The sequence below is a fragment of the Neopelma chrysocephalum genome, unplaced genomic scaffold, assembly GCF_003984885.1.
Source record: "Neopelma chrysocephalum unplaced genomic scaffold, ASM398488v2 Primary Assembly neopelma1_97065, whole genome shotgun sequence".
Taxonomy (NCBI): Eukaryota; Metazoa; Chordata; class Aves; order Passeriformes; family Pipridae; genus Neopelma; species Neopelma chrysocephalum.
The window spans coordinates 677,955-687,562 of NW_020925707.1; positions in this window are offsets into that span (position 1 = coordinate 677,955).

The window sequence follows — 9,608 nt, forward strand, 5'->3', positions numbered from 1 at the left end:
TATTTCAGTTGGCTTGTGTACAGCAGGTAAGCACTGCCATGCCTCTGGCTTGTGGGGCAATGCAAAATAAGGAGCAAAAATTATTGTTCAGGTACTGTAATGACTTCAGTTGATGATGATTCCCTCTACTGATGCTGGAAATCTCATTGGGACTATCTGGATGCGTAAAGTATTTATTTCTGTGCCAAAGTGTGAGGAATCAGTGAGCGTTCATTTCATTCTGCAAGGTTGGTATAAGATCTTTAAAAAGTGGCAACTTGCCATGAAAAATTTGGCAGGCAGTAAAAAGAGATTTAGCAAAGGCCATTTACTAAGGCAGTAAGGCAGAGCAAATACTGACAAAAGCTGTCATGGAGAATACACAGGGAGGCTGTTGGACCCAATGCAGCAGTCAATGCACCCAACTCCAGTTTTGGGAACTGAGACATGCCTGAATCTGTGGTTTGGTGTGTAGCTTTGTTTTTGTCCTTGGTCTCCATCACTGTTGAACAATATCTTTGGGCACCTCAGGGATAAGTGCTGTCTCTTGCACTCATTTGAAAAAGAAGAGTCAGGCAAGGCAGCAAGTGAAGCAAAGAAGCTGCCTTGCAAAAAAAGTCATGTGTTTCAGTGCCTGCTTTTGCTTCTAAAGGATTATCAGAGGTTGTACAGCAAGTTTTGTATCAGACATGAGCAGTTAGCTCTGAAGATAAAATGTCATGTACATGAGGTCACTTACTGAAAGGGAGTGTTGCAATAACTGTCTGCAATCCTCTATAGAAAGATGTTTTTGAAGGGACCCCACAGTTCATGGGCAGCTGGGGATCAGACCTCTGCCTCCTCTGCTAAACAGTACACATAAGGTCAGAAATTGTAGAAACATGCAAAGGCATTTACACTGTTTTAAATTTTTGTGGGCTCTATTGTGAGATAGAAATTGGTAGGAACTGGGCTATTTCACCACGTAGCCAATGCTTTTGGTTTGGGGAAGACTGATTATTCTGTATGTAGCATAATCATCTTTTTCCCACTCACACAAAAAAAATCCTCCTTTACAAGCTGCTTATACCTTTCTAAAGATTGAATTACAGAATTAGCTTGAGAACTGGCTCGAACCTGGTCTGTTTTAGAGTCACACACATTTAGAGATAGTGGCTGCCTCTCCTGACCTCATTCCAGCTGCTTGAGTCCATGGGGAACACCTATAGCTGTTTCTCCTCAGCTTGGATGCAACTCTGACCCTGCAAAAGGGTGGGAATCTGCCTCAGCTGGAGGGCCAGGTGAGTCATGACTCTCTTTAGATCCTAGAATAAGTGAGGAAGTTTCAGAGTCCCCTAAATCTTCCTTAGCACTTTGTGACACCAAAAGATTTGCATTATGGGGAGTGTTAACAGAGGTTGGATAATGAATTGGTACCTCATTCCAAGTCATACTCACTAGCAGTTGTGCTGGAAAACTAATCTCTGTGGGCGTCCTTGCTTTCCTTTTTCCAAAAATCATAAGAATCTACATGCATTGCTCAGCTAACTGATTTCCCTTAAAGACGGATATGTTATGTTCCCTCATAAGAGCTGTGTCATTGACAGACCTCAGTTCATACCAACACCTCACAGATGTCCTTTTAGCTACCACAAAGCACTACACATCTTCTTGATCTCATCTCTCATCCTTGGTTTTTTATTTTATTTTTTCCATCTGATCCTGTTGCCTGTAGTTAGGGCTTGGTAAATTGTGCCTCTGTCTTTAACCTCTTTTGTTTCTGAGAATTACGATGCTTTAATTATTTGGAAGAGAAGACTGTTTTCCACATATCCATTTAAAATATCAGCCGCATAAATGTCTCTGGTATTACAGAAATTGAAGATTTTTGTATAGTACTGAAAAAAAATTTGGATGAATATCGTAGCCAGCTAGAGAAGAATGTAATTTAGCTGACTGAGTAAAGGCACTAGAGGAATGCTTGAAATAGAGAAGAAAAAAATCCTCAGAGTCTGAAATCCTGCATACTTTTCTTTGAAGCAGTAACTCCAGAATACTGAGGTACCTCACTAGTCATGCTGTTCTAGCATGCATGTCCTACAATCTCTACAGCAACTTACAGGTGTGAATTCTCATGTCTACAAGGAACTCTAGATATTGATCAACCAAATAGAATGAGGGGTACAAGGTTTCCAAACCCTGAGCCTAAACGAGGAAACCAGAGGAAAGCCAGGCTGTGATTTCAAAATGAAAGCCTTTTGTTGATTATCTTTCCAGCAAACAGCTCTCTCTTGAAATAAATGAGTGCAAACATCTATTTTTTTTTCTCCTTAGTTTAATTAGTGTTAGCAGAGAGAAGTCCACATGGCTAAGGATACAGAGTGGAAAGAATGCAGATCAGTGTCTTTTATTGGTCTCCACAGCTCTGCTTTAAACCAAAGGAAAGCCTGTGCTTTCTCTTGTGCTCAGTTCAGCAGAAAGTTACATGAGCAGGACAGAGACAACTTTCCCTAACAGGGAGTGGAACTGAACCGATTCATATCACAAAGCTACATGGCAATCAACAAAGTAATGTTTTTGCACTTGCGAATGTGTGACTTGATTGATAATATCTAATTTTACATGACTTTTAAGCAAAACCGACAGAAAGATACAGAGACTTTTAAGGAGCAGTGGGAGAATAAAAAGCTGAATGAAGAAAATTGTGCTGCACATCATCTTGTCTTATTACTGTTAACGCCAGCAGTCATAATCAAGAGTTTATTGTACAGGGCAATCTGGATGATTAGAAACTGGATTCAAGTTCATAAAAAACATCTTGACATAAAACTCTTTTATTTTTCATCAATACCAGGAGGCAAATTCGTTCCCTGCCTCTGCAGCCTCTTTTAATTCAGTAGAATTATAACAGAGATAATTTTAGCCAAGTATCATCAGGATTCTTCAAAAATTGTATTTCAAATAAATGTACATTTGCAGAAATATATTTTAGCACAATGAAAGGTATTGGTATTGTGAATATAGGTTGTTCCTTCCTCTACCATTTGCATATTTGAAACTTGGAAGAAATAGAAGGCAAACAGGTCAAAAAAAACTCCCAAAACCAAGCAACTATTGTGGATAGCCAGGTTATTTTCTTTTAACTTCTTCTGCAATTGTAGAAAAGACTCACTTTCCTGTTGTTACCTCTCTGAGATTTGTCAGGATGACTATATCAGATCTAAATGAATAAACAGAAAGATATTGCTAGAAATATGGTCATTAAATGAACTACGTGTATTTTCAGAGGCAGCATCAAGACACATGAAAGGGGTCACTCTGGAATGTTTTTGTTATTGTTCCATTCAAGAAGATTCTCACATTTTCTTTCTTCCTACAGATTCTCACATTTTCTTTCTTCCTACAGATTCTTTTTCTGCTCCCCTTGAGTCTTTTCCCGTGCTTGTTTTCGTCAACCCTTTTTGTCCCTTTGCTGTATTTTGCTCTTTTTTTCTATTAGGATAATGTTCCCTGCTTGGTTGAAACCCTCAATCCTGGGCTCTGCCTTTTTCCACCTTAAAAGTAAAACCTCTCTTTACTATTCCTTGAACTGTTTCCTGCTCTGGGCTAAGGTGGTGGGAGATTTCTCAGGCTGTCTAGTTCTTTAGCCTACTTAGGTTGTGACTGCTACCAGTCAACTTGATTTTTTTTACCCTCTAGTTACTCTAGTAGATTAGTAGTAGTTAATATTGGCTCATGATGAGTTTGCTACTAGATGGCTTAGTGAGAACATTGCTGCTGCTCTTTGCCACAATAGTCAAACAGTCGAGAATAAGGTGAAGGACTTAGTGAGCTATGAACCCACCAAAAAAGAAGCCCTGAGGAAAGAAATTTGCACACAAACTTATGTCTCTGCTCCATGGGTCAATAATGTTTTGTGGTATAATATAGACATACCATGTGGCCATCTAAGCCTCCGTACTATATATACTGTGGTATTAAAAGTATTTCATTCTTTGAAAATGCAGTCACATCTGAAGTGGTACATGGGTGCTTTGTAACAATGAATAGGAACCCTGTGTGACAAGACAGAAAAAGAACAATAATTTGAGAAATATATTTAGAGTGCAACTTGATAATATTAAAAATGATGTCAGTGTACTCTCTAGACACCCAGATTAAGCATTATATGGGATTTACAAAAGCTTGAAGTACCTTTCAGATTAAATGCCTGGGCCTATAACATGATGAAAACTGCTCTGTGGCACTGTCACAGATCAACATTATATTTATTTTTGCACTGAAACCTCTATTTTATGAACAGTACTTGCAGACACTACAGATGGAGATTTGAATGTGGTGTGATACAGCACATCAGGAACTAGTTAAGGTAACCGTTTTGCAATCTGCAATTTGCTCCTGTGAAAAGATCCCATGACACTTTATCAGAGGGTAGGGGGATTAACTGCTGTGTGCTGGATTCATTCCAAGTTCAGCTATGTGCATTTGAATCATTTCTGTAGATTCAAGTGGATATACCATTTTTCACCACACATCCTCAAAACTTTTTGTATTGTTCTTGACTTCAAGAAGTTGCTACAAACACACTAACTAGAGATATGTTAATTTAAGAAATAACTGTATTTCTACTAGTAAGCTTCCAAATTTGTATTTCCCAGTGGAAATACACAGACTTTATAGAACACATGTAAAGCTGTACCTCATTTTACACTTTTTATGTATCCATTTATTAGCAGAATGAATCCATCATTCTAAATCTCCAAGCAGTTTGAAAATAATTTAATTTTTAAAAAAACTATGCCTTTTGTTTTCTACTTAAAGATTCAATGCTACATTTCTTTATCTAGCTAATAAACTCCTTAAACAGTTCAATAAAGAGGTGTGCTAGAACATAAGCAAGTCAGTGTTTTTTTCATTGAAGCATTCATCTGGCCCACAGAACTATCTTAAGGCAGGAAGTAAAGTTATATGAAGAGCAGCCCTCAGGCTGATGCTCATTCAAAGAAAAAGCTCACCATGCACTAGGGACATTACTTATAATAGATGACATGTACAGCACAACCGGAATCATAAATGTTCCTGCTGAGAAAGTATGCACTAAATGCCACCGTACATCACAGACAGTCAGGGTAACCTGTACATACCCATGCTATTAAAATTCTTCATCTATCATCAAAGTGCAGATCCTCAAGGCAGTTAAGTAAACCAAATTCAGAGAGAAAATAGCCACTGAAAAGTCAGAATGATTATGTTTTGCTGAGTACCACTATGTTTCTATAACACTAGGAGTATTAAGAAATTCTAAGAAACATCAAAGGCTTCACTTGGGCTCAACAAGTACATAATAATGCTCCTTATTTTAAGAGTTACAGTGACCGTAAAATTAAAGGAGAAATTAGTCAGAAAGTAGTGTACAAAGCCTAATGAACCAACAAAATTTCCCTGCAGCTTATTTCTTCTTTTCTGTCTTAAACTACTTGTCTTACACTAGAGAGGAGGATACAGCAATGGGAAGATGGTGGAAGAAGGCAAAAAGAGAAGAGGAGTTAAAATTTTTAAAATCACCTTTAGCAGTCTAGCCAGAAGAGGAGCATATGCCGGTGCAGACACTGCTGCTGAACAATGCCCTGGCACAGCTGCACACACCAGGAACCTGTGATTCACAGTTTTACGGCAAAGCTGATAAAACTCCAATCCCCACTCCCATTTGCAAGACAAAAAACAGTTCCATACATTAGGCTTTAATGACTCTAGGTCTTCCTCCTCTGCCAGGTGCAAATGACTTCTCATGTAGGCCAGCAGCACACTTCCTTCCCTGACTTGTGGTTTTCTAAGGGGTTTGAAATGAGTTTGCCCATTCTGGAGGGCCCAGTGACTTATTCCTCTTTTTGCCAGCACCACGCTTACTTAGGGATGTGATTGCAGGCTTTTGGTTTGAGCACAGTCTGTTTCCAAGGCTCCTGCTGCGGTGACATGTTAGAAACTGGTGCAAGCTTTCTGGTTTTCAAGACAAAACCTGAATGTAGAGACACATCAGGCTGAACCAGTTGACGTTGTTACATGGGTGCATTAGGTAGGCATCTATTTGATGGTCAGTTGTGAAAGGAGTTGCTCATTTAATAACCATAAGGTTTTTGGAGAACATGAAACCCTGTATTGTCATGCTGAGATTTACTGTTGGTTTGACACAATGGAGAGATCAAAGTCTTACATCAGAGGGAGGCTGTTATTTCTGTTTAGGATTCACCACTCTGGAGTCAGATGTGAATTTCTTCTAAAAAACAAGCAGGAGTTAGTCTTTTCAAAACACAGTTGTGGTAGTTCAGTGTGCAGTATTTACCTAGGCTGTAAGAAGACCACTTTTAGATTTCCGTTTGGCTTGCAGGGATTTGAGATCCTACAGAGGTATATTTTCTGTCAGCAGTGGAGTGTTTGGTATGCAAATAATTTTAGGTCTGGACACTGGATGAACAAATTAATATCTCAGTGTGTTCAAAGTGTCTGGCAGAGTTCCTGTTGCAGTTATATGGTGTCCCAGACTGGAACTGACTTGTGCCTGAAACAGGTGGGATTTATCTTAACCCATTCAGAGAGATATGTGAAAAATTCCCCTAAAAATCCAAGTCCATGTGCCTAATTGCAGCATCAGGTCTCATAATGCTTTTAAAATTTGGTCCTTTATGGTCCTCACTGTTTTTGGTGTTTTTCTTGGAAGGTCAGGTGTTAGACACATTGCTATCAGCTGTGTGGAACTTTCTGGATTTGATTCTGATGCTCTAACAGCCATTTCCAGGCAAAAGCTGTGCGAAATTGCTATGCATTTTTTTTTAATTATTAAATTGTAAGTTAATTCATGTTTAATATGTTTGCACTCACTTTTTTGTCTACTTTTCACATATGTGCTAGCAAATAAGTTTGGCTGCAGAAATGTTTGTAGAAGCAGAAAAATTCTAAGTGAGAATTTAAAATATTTTTGGAATGCAAGTTCTATATTCATCAGAAACCTTGCTGTCAGAAAGATCTTGTCTATTCAGGGAGTCAAAGTATAAAAGGTAGCTTTTAATTAAGCTTGATCTATTTTGAAAGTTTGACTATTTCCAAACAACCTAACAAATGGCATAGCAGAGATTTTAGGGATTACTAGTATATCACCTTGCTGGATCCACATCATGTTACACACAGGTAAGCCTCATCTCTGCCCCTGGGAAGATCATGGAGCAGATTCTTATCGCAGTGACCTGATCTAGTGGGTGTAATCCCTGTCCATGGGTTTGGAACTAGACAGCTTTTAAGGTCCCTACCAACCCAAACCTGTCTATGGTTCTAAGATTTTATAAGCTGGATTAGTTCCATTTTAAGAAACCAAAGGGTTTTGATTCCCTGTGTTCCTGCTGGGAGGCTGCAGTAATGATTGAGAACACCTAATTGTCACTCTGGGGATAGACAGACAGAAAACATAGGGATGAGGGAGAAGTTTTCAAAAGACAAATTTCTGCTGCCATCTTTGCTGTAATTCTTTTTATATGGCATCATCCAAGGTCTTTTTTTTGGAGATCTCATTCATCATGCCCCTGCTGGGGCCTCTGGATGTAAACAGATAACATTCTGTTTGTTTCTCTGAACACACACCTCTGTTTCCAATGACTTTTCTTTCAGCATCGGTTTCTGCAGTTTAAGTCATTGGGCCCAGATTCTTGGTCCCACTTGTTGCTGCCACTTTGTCTTGAGCTGCCACTGAGAGCACTGTAGCAGTTCCTAGCAAGCTGTGCAGTACAATAAAGTTCAGAGGATGAAAAAGATCAGAGAGTTCTGAGTGATGATTAAATGTTACTTCTACCTTCACCTAAGAGCTGATGTTTGTCAGAGTTCAGCTGGATGAATTTACACTGGATTATTCAAAAGAGAAAACTCTACTTAATAACAATCATAGAAATAAATTTCTGTTCATCACATCTACTATATTCATATGGTAAGACAGTCATCTGGATCTGAATTTAGTCTGCCATATATATTTTCCATTTTATTGAACTTCAGGTTTTATTTCCACTAGTGTATCATGCTTGATACACCCTCAAATATTTAATGTTCAATGATACAGTACACAACAGCACTTCTCTAATTTCCTGTATTGTTCATTCAGATATAATTTTCATTGAGTTCAAAAAAGGAGACAGAAGGTTTTACCCTTTCCTGAGCAGAATTCTCCCTCTCAGTATGCTCTTTCTTCTGTTTTCACTTACAAAGCTTTGCTTTATCATTGACACAGGTAGATAAATTTGTTGTGGAATTCTGCACATTTTACAAAACTGACAAGGTCAGCATGTGGAAAAAAAACCAGAACCTTCTCCAGGTTCCAGACCTGAGACCGTCTTCTTTCCAGGACTGTCAAATCATCCCAAGGTAGTGCAGTTTTTCAAACAATTTCCTGTTTATTCCTCATGAGTATCAGATTCAGGAAACCTGCCAGTGTTATTCGTCTTATTGGTTTCAATTAAAAAGTAGATTTTCTCATAAGTGAGTGGAAGAACCATTGAATGGTTCATATTAAAATGATGTTTTGGCAAAGAACACAAATGTACCTATGGATACTTGTTGTGTTCTTTCAGTCAAACATTAAGCTTTTGGCACAACTGCTTCCATGTTATTTTTTTATACCATGATACGATAACTACAATAATACTTAAACGTTGACACAACTGGATATATTGCCAGTTAGGACTCCCAGCCATTGGCAAGCTCTTTGTTATATTTCCAACCTAGCACTCTCTGTGAGCTTCACAAAACTGTTCATCACTTTCAATGAAGGTGGACTGAAATGAAAAAAGAAACAAATTGCTTTACAGAGTGTTGAGATATAGAGAATATCACAACAAACGGAAGATCTGTAGCACATCAGAAACTTTTAATTTCTTCCTTTCCTTGAATGTGCAAGGATTTTGTGCTGGATTTATCTCTTTTGGTGCAATCCATTTCCATTCCACCATTATGTCATCCATAATTTAAATTTATGAGACAAAACTTTAGTCTTGCCAGGGGAGCAGCTGGAGAGCTCTATTCCCTCTGCTATAGAAAATGTAGATGTGCTGAACGTATTGTGTCTGACAAGCTCTGCTGAAAATACTCCTATCTTTCTTGACAAATATCCATCAGCATATAATATTTATTCCTCTGTTTTAGTTTTCCCTGCAAATAATTGACAGTTCCTCAGCAAGGTTTTCTGCTGAGGCAGCACCACCTGTATGGCTTTCCAAAGCTCACATCAAGTGCTCCAAAATGGAGGCTTTCACAGGGCTAATGGATAAAATGAAGGAAGTTGATGCAGTCCAATGTAGGTAAGCAAATTTTTCTCCTCAAAATTGAGTTGCTAGAGTTAACATTGTTCCACAATGACACTTCTGTATGACATCTATTGCAGGCATGAAAAGACTTTTCAGGCATTTTATTGACCAAACAAACCCCATTCTCTCCAGTATGGTTGGGCGCTTTAATAGGTTTAGACTATATATTAGGAATAAATTTTTTATTCTGGGGGTGGTGAGGCAGTGGAACAGGTTGCCCAGGGAAGTTGTGGATGCCCCATCCCTGAAGGTGTTCAAGGCCAGGTTGGGTGGAGCTCTGAGAAACCTAGTCTAGTGGGAGGTGTCCCTACA